At 35.1% G+C, this 19,801-nt stretch overlaps 1 protein-coding gene across 4 annotated transcripts in view; it reads right to left on the bottom strand.

The window, feature by feature from the left end:
• ANGPT1 (angiopoietin 1) overlaps positions 1–19,801 on the bottom strand; it is a 229,622-nt gene that overhangs the window by 139,037 nt on the left and 70,784 nt on the right. Inside the window, exon 2 of one of the 4 annotated variants that reach the window (XM_084864482.1) lies at positions 13,680–13,735. The exons of the other annotated variants lie outside the window; for them this stretch is intronic. The gene's annotated coding sequence lies outside the window, so the exon portion shown is untranslated. The remainder of the gene's footprint in view (positions 1–13,679; positions 13,736–19,801) is intronic. 4 annotated transcript variants of the gene reach the window in all.

Below are 19,801 nucleotides of genomic sequence, written 5' to 3'. Positions count from 1 at the left end.
CTCATCAAACAGTATACTTTTATAAAATATGAATTAAATTATATCTCAATAAATCTGAATTAAAATGTATGCATGTGAAATATGTCATTTTTTCCTATATTTCAGGGATAAAACCTGATCTACTTTCTGCAATAGACAGAGCTGGAATCTAATCCTGTTGTTGTTGGAGCTCCCTGTAACAAAACAAGAGCAGAATCTTAAGTGAAATTCTGTGGGGACCCTCACTATTGATACATTTGGCTCTTTTGTCTTTTGAAGAAATCTACATCTGATCTGTTCTAACTATACAACAATTCACACTTGCTTACACAGGTCCATACATTTTATGACTGTTCTCTAGCATTCTATGAACTGTGAAAGATACTGACATGTTCCTAAAACTAGGAGTTACGCCTGGTGGTCTGGTCCTCAGTAGCATCTAAGCAATAATTTCCCTCTTAAGGAAACTGAGGCTCTGTGAGGTTAAGATAGGCAGACCCATGTAGTGACAGTGTTCTCACTCCCGATTTCTCTACTTTTGTCGGAGCATTTTAAGGAAAACTCTTCTTTTTCCTGATTCCTACTAGAATATACAAGCAAGAAATAAGACCATCTATCTCAGAAACCAGAGGCTAAAGGCAAGGGAAGATTGATGAGCATTTCTACAGAAAGCCAGTCCAGTCTCAGTCCCAGACAAAAGGCCAGGAGGTTCGGCCTGGTAATCTACAGAAACAGCCCTGATGGTAACTCCAGATCTACTGTTATCAGGGCTTATCCTAGAGAAGTTAGTTTTCAGAGTCAGAACAAGGAGGAGGGGGGTGGGGAAGAGGCTAGGTTTCAAAGATATCATGACAGTGTGCCTGCTTTTCCTCACTTGTGAAAATATAGGCTATCTGGAGGTACACTGATAGGAGCCATCTTGAATGAACAGATTATCACTAATGTTTTTTAGCCACTTACACTGAACTGCAGAATAAACTTACGTGATTTTTATTCCCAGTTCCATTCTATCTTCAGATGATTTTGCTAAGCTTTTCCTTCTTCATTCATATTTACATTTTATTACATTAATTTTTGCATTCATTTGGGCAGGCTAACTCAACATATTCAAGTAACATAAAATATTAATAAGCCATTGCAAATAAGATGGCTCTTTCTAGAGCTTTCTTTCTTTCCCCCTTAAGAAGCCCAAAGATGACAAATTTTGGCACAGTAATCCAGTATTTCTTTCAACTGGGATATATCTTTTTATAGATTAGAAACTATCAATATAGTATTAATAATAATTAATAACAAAGTAATAAATGCCGTAAGAGCACTCTACATGGTAGAACTGTTAAAAAAAATAGAGTGGGATACCTTCAGAAAGGAATTCCTAGAAATGTCTTAGCTAAACCTAGATGCTTTCTGTCTTTTGTTCATTCATCATATCTTCATTGAGCACCTGAATACTCTTGCTACATGTGTGGGGAATGGAACTGGACTCAACAATGTATAAGGTTTTTTCCATTTCTATGCGCTTTGACTCCATATTTCCACATTTTTATTAATAGGAAGGCATGAGACCATGCATAATTCACTAGTTTCATAATTTTATCTTCTACTGCTGAATAATTCCCCACCATATCTTTGCCAGTGAATGACCACAGTAAACACCTTTAAAGTTTGCACTGATTTATGGAAATCATAACAAAAATGGCAAATGGAAATGCCTCTCATAACTCAGGATATTGCATACCATCTAAAACAAAAATATGTCACTTCAATACATTAAGAAATGTTTAAAATATATAGATAATTACTTATGTGTGTGTTTATTTGAAGCATATCATAGATTTAACTGTGTCAGTGCAGACCGTTAAAAGGCATATAGAATTGACACTTCAAAGTAGCAACAAAGCTATTAGAGTTGCCAAGAAAAAGCTAGGATGTACTACTTAATCATTATGTGCCTAGAGCTAAAAACTAGGGATGAAGTAATTTACCTCAATTATATGATTAGAAATTGAGAAAATATCAATCTTGTGCATTCAGGACAGGCACACTCTATCTACAGTATGCTGACTTATCCTACCCAATTAGCTGAATTATTTTTCATTCTTTTCCACATTTTATCCCCTGTTGGTGTTGCTTTAGTTACTGATAGATGTTGAAGTCCAAATTCCAAATAATAATAAAAAGTTAGTATGATAAGCAATTCGCCATTCACTTAGAAAAGGATGATAATAAGATATGTAAGAAAATTAAGTTCAAACAGACCTAAAAACAGCTCTTTTTAGTTAGATGTTTTCAAACACTGACTAAAAGAAGTCAGTGCTCCCAGTTTTATTTTCTTCTGAATATTTTATGAGATAAAATCAAAGCAGGCCGGAGTGGTTGACTGGCAGGTCAGCACCCCTCCTTTTTACTCTGCAGTGAGCACTGTGAGAAAGGGAGGTGGGTAAGTGCTGGTAGACAGAAGGAAGGAAGGGTGAACGGGACTAAGTACTTGTCCTTGGGAATCACTAGTCTTGCTGTACTTGAAAGAGGGCCTGAAAAGCTCCATTAGGTAATTTTCATCACTTGCTTTCAACTTTTTAAAAAAATGACTTTAGTTCCTTATAGAAAGTACACACACACACACACACACACACACACACACACACACACACATTTAGCAGGAGAATACTACAAAAGCATCTTTCCTAGAGGAAATGCAATGTATTTATTTAAGTGATTCTCACCTCCTTCTCCTCCAGGAAATGTCCATAAGGACACAGGCCAGGGACATCTGAAAAGCCTATGGCAAGCAATACGAAAAAGATGCCAGCTGGGAAATTTTAATCTCACACAAAATAAAGCCAGATGCTTCTGACCCACACAAGCATTTTCTTTTTCTTATGGTGACATGAGGACTCTCTTCCTTAAAATAAAAATAAAAAGTCTCTTTATTTCCCTTTCCTTCTTTATACGAGTCACAAGTCTGTGATAACTCCCCCAAATACCAGGTGTTTCATGAACATAACTTTGTCATTAAAAGTTCCCAAGGACCACTTCTTTTATAGTTTCCAGATCATGGACGCTACGCTCCAGAGTTGCACAGCGCTACTTGGTTCCAGTATTTCATGTCTGGAAATACTGAGGAAGGTGATCAAAAGAGCTAGTCGGGTCTCAGAACCAACCATTCACATTTTTTCATTTGCCTTAATTTCCCTACCTCATTCCAGCCCCATAATCTTGCTTTGGGTTCTATTGAGGTCAGATGATCAGCACTCAATGGCCACATGGAAACCCAGTTAGAAGAGTTATATGTTCACACTCAAACATTTCATTCTGATCACCAAACCACGAAATGCCCTAAAAGACCAACTTTCCCTAAAAGACTGACTTGCCCGTGCAGGGAAGAATTTTCGCTTCCTAAGATTCAAATACCAAAGTTGAAATACAACGAAATTAAATTATTATCAGATTATCAGGGTTTGGCTGATTCTTTGTCTTTCATCAGGAGGCAGATGAATTCTGACTGGCTTGCTCCCAATTGCTGACAATACCCTTGGAGGTATAAAGGAAGGATAGAAGGGATAAATATCTCTGAAGGATCTGTATGTATTATAAGCACGCAGCTACCTGAGTACCCACAGCCTATGTATAGGCCCAAAGAAGTAGGAATAGTTTTCACAAATTTAGATCTTATTTTATGTCAAAGCATTGATTCCATCAAAGATGGTATGTTTCACACTTGTTAACTAACCATAGGACATGTTCAACATAAAAATACCACCTAACATCCTAATAAGTTGTGACAACTTTAGCAAACCATGCCATTTTCTCATGAACTGCCTGAATCTGAGAGAGTAATGGAAAATTCTCACTTTGTCCAAGTAAATAATTTTAGATTGCCTATTCATAGTGCTGTAAAGTGTCACTTAGCTCATTGTATTAGTTGTTGAAAATGGGCATTTGGTACATGAATATTCATGGTGCTGTGTGTTCTACTTTTGTGTGTTTGAAAGTTTCCATCAGGTAAATTTTAAAAATATGTTTTGAATTTATTTTTTAAAATTGCTCTTAAACCCAATTACTTCAATGGAAGCATTAGGATTTTATGCAAAGATGTGCTTGATTGCAAAGGCAAATTGTCATCTATAAACTTTAAAATTCTTTACAAGTTTCAAATTTCCTACAAAATATAAAAATTCCCCGTAGTTAAATAGTCAATGATTTTGTATTTTTTTTGCAGTACTCACAAGTATGAAAGGTCTATTGAAGGTTTATATGATCCATTTACTAGTCTAAAAGTGGACTTAAGTCAAAACTGTTCTGAAAAGAGTGGTACCTAGCTTTCTATATATATTTTTTAAATCCCCAGAGGAAGTTAAACATAATTCATGCATTATTATAAAAACCAGTAATTCCTATTATGTTTTTTCAAGTATGCTTCTACAAGAGTGGGAAGAGAAAACAGTGGAGAAGAGGAGATTACCATTAGGAGGAAAAGTCATCATTATTTCACTAGGAAATCAGCCCGGAAAGACACTGAGACATTTTCAATATTTCATAATTCTGGAAAAATCGCGAGAAAGATTGTTTCACAGTTATTTTAGTAGCTGTGGTACATAACCAAATTTGGAAGTAACAAGATCAGGATAAAATGTAAAGGAAATTAGAATATGTAATTAAAACACACAAATTAAAAACTGTGTACTTTTAAAAGCTTCCACTGGTGTTCCCAAAATATCCAGGTCAATTTTAGTTTGAATTAAATTAATTTAATATTTTGACACATATATGAGTATAATAATGCTACATACAGTGCTATAACTAGAAACCAACATTTGTACAAAACACAGACAATAGTATGATGTTGGCAGAGGGAAGGGGACAAAAGCCGGGTGGAGGCAAAGGGGAAAGGGGGAGTGGAGATATTTGTGATGATGTCTAAAATAAAAATAACATTTTTTATAAAAGTAATTACTGGAGAGAAAATAGGGTAACTTCATGGGTGAAGCTCTCATTCCATTTTCTATTCTGGAAGCTTCTCTTTGTGTTCTCTGACTTTCTCTCCGGCTATACCTTCTCCGTCATCAATATTGGTCTTCTCCAAGGTCAGTAAAGGTAAGTCAAGGACTATTGTAGACTTAGGGGAAAGAGTTAATAAGAGGGAGAAAGCTGATTTTTTTTCTTCTTTTGTTTTCCCTGAAAGAGTTTGATTCTGAGTGTTATAACATGTTAATAAGTTAACTAAACAAGTGGTTGCAATTTTTATTGTACTATCAAAAATGGCTGCTTTAATAATAATCAGCATTAAGAGATATGTGCTTCTCTTCCAAAATTGTTTGTATTTGCCAGGCTTTTAATTTTGCACCATTAAAAAGTGCACCATTTTAAATACAGGTGTTTCATTGATTCGTAGGGATAAAACAGTCAAGGCCCTTCAAGGTCCTTTGCAGGCGCAGAGGGTGTGGCTGGCCTGAGAGCTTGTCACATAACGTCTCCCTCCTGGGATACTCAGAGCTTCCAGTTCAAACCCTTTCTGCTCTCCCATCACAATAATAGAATCTAATACAGCAAATGGCAAAGCGACATGACTTAAAAGAGTTTAAACGATGGTCAGACACACCAACAAACACCACTATTGCTATGAAATATAACCTCACTGATCATTTAAGGAGTCAGGTGCCACTCTTGTGGGGTAGAAGGGGCTTAGAAAATGTTGGAATAGCTGAGATGCTGCCACCCCAAGACTGGCCTTCAAGAGAAGAGCCCAGCATAAGTGGGAATTAGAGTAGAAGATCTTCTCTCTCTCCAGACTCCAACTTTACCAGAAACAGAATAGAACCACCTGTGCATCATTAGAAAGAGGAGCTATTTCTAAAACATGCAAACAGTTACAAAACACATACCAACTACTGTTCATCTATTTTTATACTTTATCTATACTTTGTTCCAAGCCCTTTTCTGACATAGGACATTATATTCCAAATGCCGAGAACAGTGCATAGTAGGTCGTCAGTAAACAATTGATGAATAAATTAAACTTTTTTTTTTTTTTTTTACAGTAGTAGACATCAAACAGTACAGCTGTCTGGAAAATAGTAATTGTCAACTTGAAATTATAGGAAGACCAATCAGAGCTTTCTAAGCAGGGCTTTTGTCACTTAAAAGTTTTTTAATAACTTTAAAGTATACAGATTTATACTACCGTAGATCCTGCTAGGGAATGGCCGATCTTAAAAAAAAAAAAATACATGAATGCATACCACCTACCACCACCAACACACTAATGACTGATTTAACAGAGAACGCCAGTCTCTAACCTTTAATCCTGTTGTATATGTTACTTTTTGAAATGTGTTTCTGGTGTTCCTGCAAACTGTTCCGTAGCTTGCTGAATGGCAGTCTTTTAGTCAAAAAACTTTGCTTTTTGGAGACTACAAGTTAGATACTATATCAAAAATGGTCTTTATTTTAAGCCCCTGTGTTTCATTTGTAACTTTCCTACTGGCCAGCAGTTCATTCTGGGTAATCTATTCATATTAACTGATCATCAGTCTCTAGAGTAAATGTGGAATGCACACTTCTTTTCCATTTCTTGTCATTAATTATATTTTAAAAGCTTAATACTCAGATAAAATTTTTATTTTAGTTTTCATTCTTTTTCCAAATTAAACTATGCTCAAAAACCAATAAAATGCAAGAATTATCAAAGAACCACTGTAGCAATCTTGGCTGTTTCCACAGGTTGGAACAGTCATTTCATTTTGGTAGCCTTATATACTGCTGAGCAGATTAGAAGGATGAGATAATGCACAGAAGATCTGAAGGGACCTTCTTTTAAATCCTCAAAAGGATAATACATAACTAAGGGCAATGAAGGGGTTTGATTGATAGTTGTTAGCCAAAGGGTAAGATAGTTGGATGTCACATAAAACTTCCATTAAGTTCAATAGTCCTTTGATGCAGGATTATTCTATTTGCACTCAATAATATGGTAAAATTTATTGTAAAAAAAAAAAAAAGCACAGATTTGTATGTTCACATACATTGTTCCATATATACACATTTTATGTATATATGTCATTATTTTATGCTCTGTTAACTTTATGGATTCTACTTCTTTGAAAATATAGTGTGGAGTTTTAAAAAGCAATCTAAAATTAATACTTAAAACTATAATATCTAAGATATGTGATGCCTTTGTCTTGCTTTAATGCTTATGTTGGGTAAAAGAGCATTCTATCAATAGTCTCCTTCATCCACCTGTGGGATTTTAAAATAATAATGGAAAGATTCAATCAGACATTGGGTGATTATCTATCTGGAATACTATGAAGCAAACTGCTGCACTGGCTGAAAGACAGGACTGCATAAACTATAAAACCCTTCTCCTTTGAACACGCAATGCTTCCTCATGACTTTGACTTTCAAAGAGCAAATGGGTATCTGGGAAGAGCAAACTCATTTTCTTATAACATAGTGTGCCCACCCTAAAGACGTCTCATATTTAAGCATCTTCTGTATTAAAAATCTGCACTGACTCTTAACTATAATATTATAATCCAGTTCAATTTATGGTATAAGGAAAAAAGACAAATAACAAAGATAAAAGGAAATAAAATGGATTCTAGAAACACTTAGATACGAGAAAACAGTAGTCCATGTAGTAATCTCAGGCTTATTATTTTTTCCTTCACTTATTTGGTAAATATTTATTAAGCAACTTAAAAATATCCATTACTGGCGTAGAATATGGGGCTACACAGAGGAATAAAGAACACATACAGTTAAGTAGACAGTTCTAATAGTTTGTCAGGTACTAACTTACCTAATCCTCAACAACATCAACAACAAAAAATAAAGTAATAAAGTAGTAACTTTCTTATCCTCATATTGCAGATGAGCAAACTAAGGAAAAGACAAGTTCAGTAACCTAGTTAAAATCAACCATGTAGAAAAAATAAATAGATAGATAAGTAGATGATAGATAGATAGATAGATAAAAATCACCCAGGTAGTAAGTAATGTGGGCAGGAATCTATGTATCACCTCAGTTCATTACATTACTCTCTCTCTAAATTAAATCATTGCCACAATTAGAAAAAAATAAGAAACAGAATACTGAGCAATGGCTAAAATGCCCTTCAAATATTTAAAATTTTGTTTATAATCTTTGAACCAAGAATTCCACTGCTAAGAATATCTCAGGAATACATTTGAGCAGAATTACAAAATGGTACATTTAACTGAGCATTTCAGCTTTGTTTGAGATAGTGAAAAACTAGAAACAAGCCTGTATAAGTTGGCATGCATTGGGCTGCAAGTAACAGAATATTCGATGAAGGTGAATTAAATAATAGTTTGTTAGCTCAAAAGGATTCCTGAAAAGAAGGTTCTAGCATTAGTTCTTCATACCCTGTTTATTATCCTTGGCACAGTTTTGCTCTTAGGCTTCATTCTCGGAATCACAAGAAAACTCCTATAGCTCCAGGCACCACACCTCACCTAATAATCCAGTCGGGAAGAAGGCAGTTTCCCCAAGAAGTCCTACTTTTTATCTACCGTGTTTCCCTGAAAATAAGACAACCTCCAAAAATAAGACCTAGCACATGGAAAAAAATAAGACATCCCCTGAAAATAAGACCTAGCGCATCTTTGGGAGCAAAAATTAATATAAGGCACTGTCTTATTTTCGGGGAAACAGGGTAGGGAAAATCTATCCCACGAACTTGGCTTAGTCTCTTTGACCAGGGTTGGGCCTCATGCCCTAAGCCTTAGCTGAAAGGGAGGCTGAGGAAATAATGAACTGGCATCTCTAGACTCTGTTATGGGAGGTAGGATTTGCCAATAGGAGGATGAAGAGGCTGCTGCATTGACAACCAGTTAGGCCTGCCAGCAACCTCAGTGTCTATAACCCCGTGCATGTTGCTGTTATAAATGATAATATGGTAAGAGGTAGATTACATGCGGAAAATAAACAAGGTACAAGAAGTCTGAAGCATACAAAAGAAATATCCAAAATGCTAACAATGGTTATCTCTCTGTGATAGGATTAGAGGGGTATTTTTTTACTTTATTTATATTATCACATATTATCTAACATTTCAAAATTAACAAATTACTTTTAAATTAAAAAGAATGTTCTCAGCTTTAAAAAATACAACAATATAATTCAAAGAGAAAAATTATTTCCTATCAAAATATTAAAGTTCTTTGGCTGAGCTTGGAAGCAGAGAGTTGAGCAGTCAAAAAAACGAACAAGACATTTTTATCAAAATTTGTTTTGCATTACTGTCATGAAGAAATGAAAGAAAGACAAAAGAGAAATCAAGCAAAATGGCCACTGGAGGATTTTAAAACTGGAAAAATAAAAATGTTTTGTTAAGAGATGATGATACAACCAAAAGCCTTAAAGAAAGGGCTGCTGCAACTTAATATATTGGAGGCACGGCTCTATGGATTTCTCCTCTTGTGAGATGGCCTCTCGCTCTTGCCAAGATCAGCTTTATGCTGGCCACAAAAATTAAAATAGTTTAAGGGGAGAAAGAAAACACTTTTATTTTGAGGAAAGTAATTCACAGTTTTAACAGCATGATGATATCTGCCAATATATTAGTGTTTGTTTAAAATAAATGGCTAACACTTTTCTTGGTTCATTTAACATTTTAAATCATTTTAATTATATGTTATACATGAACACTTCTCGTTGCAAACACCATCTAAGATAAAAAGTAAAATTTCTGTTTCATTGCTTCCAACAATGCTTGGCTCGTTTCCCTCCAAAGAGATAACCACTGTCAAATTTAGGACTTATCTTTTCAGTTTTTTTCCCCCATGTAGTCACATTTTTTAAAACCTCAGTTAAGTCATACTATACACATTGCTGTGCCATGTGATTTTTAAAAACATAATGTCTTCTTTATCTATATATCCATGTCATTAGATACAGATCTCTCAAAAAAATTTTAGCAGCTACAAACTCTTAACATTCTTCTTTTGATGGGCATTTAGATTGTCCCTAATCGTTGCTTTTATGAAAAAAAAAAATGCTCCAATGAACATTTTGCACATCCAATTTTGTTCACTTTGGGTGGGTAGTTTAATAGCATCAAATCCTAGAAGTGAAATTGCTAACTTTAAATGTATGCACATTCTACATTTTGATAGATTGTGACACACTGCCCTCCGAAAAGGCTATACTAACCAAACTCCAGCCAGCAGTCTGCAAATGACTGTTCCTTCCATCTCCAACAGCCATGAACAGCAACAGATGTAGGGAAATCATTGTACTTGTTCCAATTCACATTCCTGTGAGTCACAGCAAGGTTGAACTTCTTTCATGTATTTACTCAAATAAACTACACAAACAGCAGTATTTTGAATTTATATTGGGCTATTATTTCCTGAGGACACCGTTATTATTTCATCCTTAATATTTTAGGCATATTCATCTTTATCTTATAAAAATATTAATTGTAGTAAATAAAAGATCACCTATAATTCTACTATGTTTAGATAATTGACATTAATATTTCATATTTAATCATATATGTATATATGTAATATCTGATATAGCTTTTTTATACATGTAACTTATAGAAGACACTTATTTTAAAAATTGAGATCATACTACATATATTGATTTCATATCCTTTGTCTCATAACAGTATATTGTAAGTGCTATATTGTTTTTAAATTAATTGATCTTCAAAGGATGGCTTTCATATGGTTGCATCATAAATTTGTTAGGTAAGCTTTTGAGTTGAACTTTTAAATTATTTAATATTTTTAAGGTTAAAATGAGATTTGCTAAATATTTCTATAGGTAAAATTTTAGATTCCTCATATTTGCTTCATATAAATTACTATAAGTAAAATGATTGGCTCAAGGTGTATAAACACTTTAAGTCTTGGGATTTCTAGCTATTTTTAACTATGTGTATGTGAACACATGTTTTAATATTTTATATTCTCACAAGTGATATTTCAGAGTTGCTCATATTTCTATACCCTTAAAACAATAGATATGAAACATGGTTTTTAATCTTTTATACACCAATTTGAGGCCGGGTGCATGAATTCATGCACCAGTGAGGTCCCTTAGCCTGGCCTGTGGGATCAAGTCAAAACTGGCTTTCTGCCGAAACCGGTTTGGCTCAGTGGTAGAGCGTTGGTCTGCAGACTGGAAGGTCCCAGGTTCAATTCCAGTCAAGGGCATGTACATTGGTTGCGGACACATCCCCGGTGGGGGGTGTGCAGGAGGCAGCTGATCAATGTTTCTCTCTCATCGATGTTTCTAGCACTCTATCCCTCTCCCTTCCTCTCTGTAAAAAAATCAATAAAATATATTTTAAAAAAAAACTGGCTTTCTGACATCCCCAAGTGGTCCCAGATTGTGAGAGGGCACAGGCCAGGCCAAGGGACCCCACTGGTGCACAATCAGGGCCAGGGAGGGATGCAGAAGGTTGGCCAGCCAGGGAAGGACCACAGGAGGGCTCCAGGGTATGTCCGGCTCAGTTTGCTCAATCCCGATCGGCTAGACCCCAGCAGGTCACCTACAAGTCAGAGCATCTTCCCCCTGGTGGTCAGTGAATGTCATAGAAAGCAGTTGAGCGGCCTTAGCATATCATTAGCATATTACACTTTGATAGGTTGAATTGATAACTGGATGACCAGATACTTAGCATATTAGAATTTTATTATATAGGATAGATTCAAGTTTATTATATTGTTTTTATTCCTATAATTACAGTCCATATTGAAGATTTTATCATATGTTTGAGTTTAACCATTTGTGTTTTTTCTTCATTGAATTTCCTAGACATAATTTCTGTCCATTTTTTTAATTTAATCATCTACATTTTTGTGTTTATTCATAAAAGATTTTTATAAAGACATTAACATATGTCTCTGTTTTCTTTACTTTTTTTTAACATTTATGTCTTTAATAAATATACCATATATATAGTGTATGGATTTAACTTAAGCAAAAGTATATGACAATATAAGTAGAAAACAAATATTAAAAATAATTGGCCTACGTTTGTAAATATTGCAATACACATAGGTAACACACACGTTTCACATACGCACTCCACTGTGTGCCGTTTAAAGCTATTAGAAATGACAATCAATAGCCAAAATTAAGTAAAATTTATTTTTTTTAAGCGGCCCAGAATCAAACTATATGAGTATTAGTGGGCTCTTTAAGAAAGTTTTCAGTCTGTAAATGAAATATACAGGTATGTATTCTTTCAAACCTAATGTTTCAGCTTTGGAGTAAGACAAAGAGAATTCAAATCCTGATGCTCTCTGAACTTCAAAAAGATACTTATCTTTTCTGTGCTTCCTTCTCCTCATTTATAATAACATGAATAACAATATTAGCTATCTTATGGGGTTTTAAAAATAAATTATATGATTTATGTAAATCAATTTAGCATTTTGCTAAATTGGAACAAAATTGTTACTCTTTCGATTATAAGATTATAATAATGGCTATTTTAGAATTATTTTTATTTCTTACAAAAAAAATTCCCTCTACTATTAAATTCTACAGCAAGCAAAAAGCAGTTTTACTTAAAGTCTGTCTCCTTTGGGAAGCTCCTTTAATTCGGTTCATGTCTGATGAAAGCCTGCAGTGTATGGTCTTTAGAGAAAGAGTGAGCATCTTTGAAGTGTTGGTGACTCAGATTGATGTGTTCCTTCCTCTGGGGTGCTCATTCTGAGCCCTTGGAAAATTGAAACAGAAAAAGACATGGCCGGAGGGTGTTATTCTCACAATGGTGCTTCCACAGATTTGACCCAGGCCATGCATATGGCTCCCAGTAGGCGGACTTTATTTAAATGAATGAGATTGTGCCATGTTTAATTCATGACACAAAAATGTAAAAGCACAGTCATAGAGCGGGCAGATCAAAACATAACTCAATGGGGGATCATATTTTTATAAACTGCAGGCTGCCCCTTATAAAGTAAGGGGATATATATATATATATAAAATACCAAACTGCATAATTCAAGAAGTATCCTCATATGTAGAGCTGTATGTAAATACCAAAGATTGATGAACTGCTGTTGACTTTCCACCACTGCTTTGTGACTTTCATTTCTGTTGCTCACTGACAAGGCTTCATGCACAATTTAAAAGCCGGTCCTCAGAAGAAAGAGGATGGAAACATTGTGCTTGAACATCCCGAGGACCTGGCAGCCTACCTGGCCCTCAGTCAAGGGCTCGGTTCCCTTGCATGAAAAAAGGTGGTTAGCTCTAAGAGAGGAAAGAAAACACAACATGAAAGTCTTCTAAAGAAAAAAGAAAAGAAAAGAAAAAAATCCCAGCACATCTGAGAAAGCTCAAATGAGTGAATAATAGAAAACAGCTAACACGCAGCCGCTTGGGGTTGATCACTTGGTTTGTTTTTCTTTCCTCTCCCTTCTACTGCCTGCCTTTTGGTTACTTCACTGCTTCTTGGCACCTTTAGGAGAGGGGGTGGGTGTGTGTAGGGTCAGACAGGGGAAGAGAGAAGATCATCAGTCAATTTTGCATCTTGCTAGTCAATTCTAGAGAAAGGTTGGGTTGAAACACAAGAAGACAGTGAGGATTAGGGATTATCTGTGACTTTCAAAGACCATTGTTCCTTCATTATTATGAGAACTCAGCAGTGGGCTGCAGGCTCATCTTATGTATTTATGCACATGGAGACAGTGAATCCAGCAAGCCTTACCCTGTAGTCCAGGACTCACGGCTCTGAAAGTAAGAGACAAGTACAGAAATACCATTCTAAAAAAAAAAAAAAAAGGCGTGATTTGGGTCAGACACAATTAGAGAAAGCCAAAGTCCAGCTGTTTTCAGGATCTATCCAATATTAGTAACATTGTGGTTTTGCAATAACAATAGAAAATGTACTTTCAGAGGTGTTTTTCCATTTAATTCACTAACTCCTAAATGTTTGCTCTTTCATCCATATGTTTCCAGTTTGTGTACATTGAATATTTTTAAAATGTCATTTCACAAGAGCTATTTGAAGTTCGGGAAGGCTTTTAGGTTATTGTTAGAAAGCAGAAATCATGATTTGTAGAGGAAGTTTTACAAGTTTGAAAGGATTGCTTTTGAGGTTTTACTTCACTTCATTTCCCTCTACGTCTTTTAGAGAGGACAATTTATTTTCTCTGTCTGATGCTAAAGACAGTCTTGATGCTGAAAATAGAAAAACAGAGCAGGAGATAGGGTTGGGAGGTGAGGGCTCTGCTGTCTTTATGAACTGCTACTGTTCAAAATCAAGCCATCTAACTCCTTGAAAGTACAGCTTCAGCAATGAAAGATGTTTAAATAGTGATAATGGATTGCAAATAAAGGGACTCTTATCTTTGGAATTTTGAAGTAGACACCAGGAAGCAGTGCAAATTTAGTTTAAGGCTTACCACCAAAGCTGAACTTTCATCTTTTATATGTCAGTCAGTCTGTGCTTGGGTGCTTCAGGAATACATAATGGAACTGCAGAAGCCTGGCTAATCACACATATAAACAAAACTTAAAACATTTTATATAAAATCCAGGAATTTGAGGGCAGATTATTTTTTATTTTCCCAGGAGCACAGTGTCAGATGAATGCAAAAAAAAAAAAAAAAAAAAAAAAAAAAAAAAAAAAAGTAAAAATAGCACATAAAAGTGTCATGGACAGCAGAATAATAAATCTTACTCTGTCATTCATTTACTTCATCGACTCACCACTCATTCATTTGTTCACTCATTCAGTTATTATTCTACTATTGATAGTTGCTCCTCAAATTTAGAAAGTTAGAGTAAATATGATCATAGATAAAGCTTATGTTTATTACGATTCATGCAACGCCTCTCTCTGGTTCATCCAAAGGCAGTTTATAAACAAAAAAATCAAATGGCTTCAGAAGTGGCAAAGAATTCTAACCAGAAGCAAATGAATCTTTTCTTTAAAAGAGCCCCAGGTTTCCTCTTAACTGTTCCTAAACTATTAGCCCCAATGCCAATTCTTTCATTTCTGGTTGATATAATGGTCTCTACTTTCTATCAAAAAAAAAACCAAAAAAAAAAACCCAAAAAAAACCAACCAAACAAAAAAAAACACACACACCCACAAAAACACTTTCTCACAAAGTTTCACCATTTTCCAGTCAGATTTTACTCCTATAGTCCATCTATTCATCTTGGATTCCTACAATGCATCATCCTTTGGGTTCACCAATGGGTCTCTGGTTGGTTTGCCAATGGAACAGCCTCCTGCAGGCTCCTCAGCGCCCTGACCAGGGCCCTAGCTCAGAGGCTCTGTCCTGGTCTGTTCAGACCTTGCCTGTCCCAGTCTCCACTCAGCCCAGGGATGTGTGAAGAACGTTTCCTTCCCTTGGAATGGTTTCCTTCCATCAAAAGTTCCTGATTCTCTTTGTACTCTACTTTTACTCTTTCATCGGCGAATTCTCTAAGCACGTGTACAGGGCCAATACGATTATAATATTTCTTCCTGCTAATATCTTTGCATTTCAACTGGGGTCATTTTTCATCAGATATGCCTTCTTTGGGAGAACTTTTTAACATCCATTTCCCTTAGCACCCTGTTGATTTCTTTATAAACTTACAGAACCCCCACTTATAATTGTTGGATTCATTTTAACTTCTTTTCTGTCTAGACTTGGGGCCTCACGAGAAGGGGAAATGTATTGATTGTATTTACTTTTGAATCCTCTGCATTTTGCAAAGTATCTAGCATGCAATAACTAGTAAATATATATATGTGCTGAGAAAGTCTGTCCACCCAACCATCCATCCATCCATCCATCCATCCAGGATTTATTGAGCCAGATGTTGTGCTAGGTAATCGGTACATTGTGACAGACCCAGAGGAAAATAATTAGGGCCAAGTGGGCCTCTCGATGCCCTTCAGATCACACTCCACTGGCAGCTGCTTACACCACTTGTGCAGGCCAGCCCTGGACAAAGGTTAGAGGGTGAAGCACAAGCAAGGACAGACCTCACAAATCATTGGCTTCTGACACTTGCAACAACTTTGAAAGCCTTTAAACTGTTACCTTCAACTTCAAGGCTCTAGTACTCACCCAGTTAAGAAGTCTGTTGACACTCTAACCCCATAGCTTCCTCCCCCACCACTGACTCACAACAATTGGCAGATTTCAGGATTGATGGTCTAGGGGCTGAGGAGAAAGTCCCTAGGTCAGGGTCCTAAGGCTCTGGAATTCCCTCCCTCTCTAGCTCTGCTCTCCTCTATGTAGGGCAATGTGCCAAAAGAGCCCATAACCCTCCTGGTCAGCAAGGGACTTCACTTCTGACTCTCTCTATCACTCATTCTGAAACTGGGCCTGAATTGTTTGGATAGCTGAAGAGGTCCTGTCTAAAAAAGCAAGGTGCTTATTTGAACCTCTTCTCATGCTATGCTTGTTACACACAACATAACTTTGAGAGTATGCCCCAAGTACAACCATATCAAGTGCCTTGACATGGTGAACAAACAGAAAATGTGGTAGTTTCTCCTGTTGGTAAAAATTTATAGTCTGCATAAACTAAGTTTAACCATCACATATTAATCAAAGTGATACCTAAATTGCTCTTTAAATGAAATTTTAGTTAGTTTTGTTATATTTCTCAAAAACTTGCCAGTTATCATTTACCTCTTATAAAGCATTATTAAGCTTTCAGCTTCATAAAATGTTATATAGTTGCATGTACCAATTAATACTCATTTTAATTTTTTGTAAGCCTCAACAACTATTCTCATTTTAGAGATATAATGAGAGAAGCACAACTTTCAATGGATTTTAACAAAACTACAGAATATAAAATTGTTAAAAAAAAAAGTTAAAATACTGAAGACTTGATACAACTATTCAGCAAATATTTAAAGATCTATTTAAATAATAGTTCTAAAGAATAGAAAAAGGCTCATATAATTCTACTTATTTGTTTTTGCCTAAGGAGAGAAGGGCTAGACATGCCAGGGGTGAAAAAGAACAGCTGGTAATCTTGGGGTTTCAATCTCTTAAAGCAATGGCTTACAGATGAAGTTTAGATTTCTATGTTGTCTCCAAGTTATTTCAAGGGCTGTTGTACAATTATAAAAATGAACTAAATATAAAAATTAACATTTAAAAAAGGTATTGTTTGGTAGATTTATTCTTAATCCCATTAATATCTTTTTAGTCCTTATTGTGATCTATCACTCAATAAAGCCTATATTATTAAATAAAACTAATAAAGAATACTTTAAATATATGTATCACACATATTCAGTGCAAAATACACTAATCAAACTAAAACAAAAGGCTATGTATAAAATTTTAATGTACACATGCTGGTAAAAAATTCTACGGTTATTAAAACTGGAACAATTTTTTTAGTTAAAAACCAAAGAGAAATAATGTAAATGTAATCAGCAACTGGATCCTATTGCTTAAACACACACACACACACACATACACACACACACACACACACACTCACACACACACACACACACACACACACACACACACATATATATATATATATATATATACATTTATATAGGTTAGAATGATTTTAATGGCTATTTAAAAATAATGCAGCTCAAATTTGCATAAGCAATTAGGAAATACATTGGATTAAATAACTAAAGTCCAAAGTCAAGGCCAGATTTAAGATTACTTTCTACAACTACCTGTAATCAAACACCCATAATCTTTCTCATTCTTCTTTCTAACATCTCTAGTATTGAGGTTCATCCTAAAGCTAATTTTTCTGTAATTGTCTCATGGGAGGAGCCATCAGAGAGAGCGACATGCTTCCTTCTTTATGTTAGATCAGGATTTCTCCACCTCCTCATTATTGATACTGACATTTTGGGACAAACAATTCTTTATTGTGCTGTTCTGTACACTGTAGGATACTTAGGCCATCATCTTTGGCCACTACCAGATGCCAGTAGTATCCCAAGTTGGACAATCAAAAATATATCTAGATATTTCTAAATGTCCCCTGAGAGGCAAAATCACCCACAGTTAAGAACAACTGAAGAAAGACTCTAAGGCAAGTAAAGGGAAAATTTCTAAGAAGCTCTTATAAAACATTTCAGATTAAATTGATCTAAATTGGTTAGCCATACCTAAACTAATCATGGCCAATGAGATTAAATACAGTACTTTCATTAGGATTAATTGGGTCAAATTCCTGGCAACAGAAAAGGAATCAGCACCCCTTGAATCTTGGGGGTTGCATAGAAGAGGCTGAGTTCGTGAACAAAATCAGAGTTCTACTTGAAATAAAAAAGAGGCTATGGATTCAGAGTAAATAACCAACCAGATTCACTTAATAACTTCTCAGAACAAAGAAGAGTAACTCTAACATGTGTATATTTTAAAAAAATTACTCAGGTTGGTCTTTATAGAGGAAAAACCGATAAATGTGGTTAAATTCATGAATTAAAATCTTCACTGAGTATATTCCATGCCACTAGATGTTAGAGACAAGCTGGTGAATGTGATGTACACATGGAACTTATAGAAGATGTACTTGAAGAGATTTCAAAAAGGTGTGGTGAATGTTTATGCTGCCAAGTGCCATAAGATTATAACCTCTCCCACCTAGAATAAATGAAGGCTTCTCTGGGTTTTGGCTGTCTTGTTCACTCTCAATTCCAAGCAGAGAAAAGTGGATGGATCATAGTAGCTTCTTATAAATATTTATTGAGAAAATGAATAAATGAACTCTGAGATATTAATCTTCTATTGTCAGGCACTAGTCTAGGTAATAAGGCTAAAGTAGTGAACAAATTACTGAGAAGAAATAGACAACAAGTAAATAGATTTGGTCAATATGTAAAACAAGTCTAGCTTGTGACAACTAAGAACATGTGTTTTTCTGTATCACCCTTTCCCTTTAGTATTTGGTTGAAGAAGGTAAGTTTATTCAGTCCTGGATGAAATGGTAGCAGGCATAAGACTATTTCACTTATTCTTGGGTATTTCAGCCTATAGTGACTTTAAGTTTCAAATATAGTCTTCTTTACCCATCTTATATATTTTTTTTAATTTTAATTAAATTTAAGAGGGTGACATTGGTTAATGAGATTATAAAGGTTTCAAGTATACAATTCACTGATATACCATCTGTATACAGCATTGTGTGCCCATCACCTAAAGTAAATTCTTCTTCCATCACCATATATTTGAGCCCCTTTACCTTTTACTCCCCCCTGCAATGCCTTTCTCTCTGGTAGCCATCATACTGTTGTCTGTGTCTATAAGTTTTAGTTTGTTTCTCTTGTTTGTTCATTTGTTGCTTTCAGTTTTATGTCCTAGCTGAGTGAAATCATATGGTTCTTAGCTTTTTCTAACTGACTTATTTCACTTAGTATAGGATGCATCCATATGGTCACAAATAATAGTGACCACAAGCAATGGTAGTTACAAGCAATGGGCATGATACATTTTGTTGTAAAATTTTAAACAAGATTTCACGCTCGTGACTCCAGAAAATCTCAATCATCTAACAACAAAATACCTGATTATAAAAAATACTGCTGGAAGCATATCTTTTAAAAAAAAAAAAAGTCCTTTGCAATATGCTGTAGCAAAGTAAATTTACCTAAAATATGGACAAGACAGATGATAATAAATTAAATTTATAAAAATAATGTAAAGAATCTTGCTTTAGAGATACTGTTCTTAAACCATGCTATCTGCTAACTATTAGGTAGCAGGAGTTTTCACTTGTTAATGTCACTCCTAATAAATTAATAACAAAAATTCATGCATCAATCATGTATGGGGAAAGAGATACAAATTTTAAAATGTGATTAAAATCAATAAAGACATCATGAATCAC

The sequence above is a fragment of the Pipistrellus hanaki genome, assembly GCF_964339955.1.
Source record: "Pipistrellus hanaki genome assembly, chromosome: 17".
NCBI classification, from domain to species: Eukaryota; Metazoa; Chordata; class Mammalia; order Chiroptera; family Vespertilionidae; genus Pipistrellus; species Pipistrellus hanaki.
The sequence above is the reverse complement of the archived record's forward strand: the minus strand, read 5'-3'. Positions and strand labels throughout refer to the sequence as shown.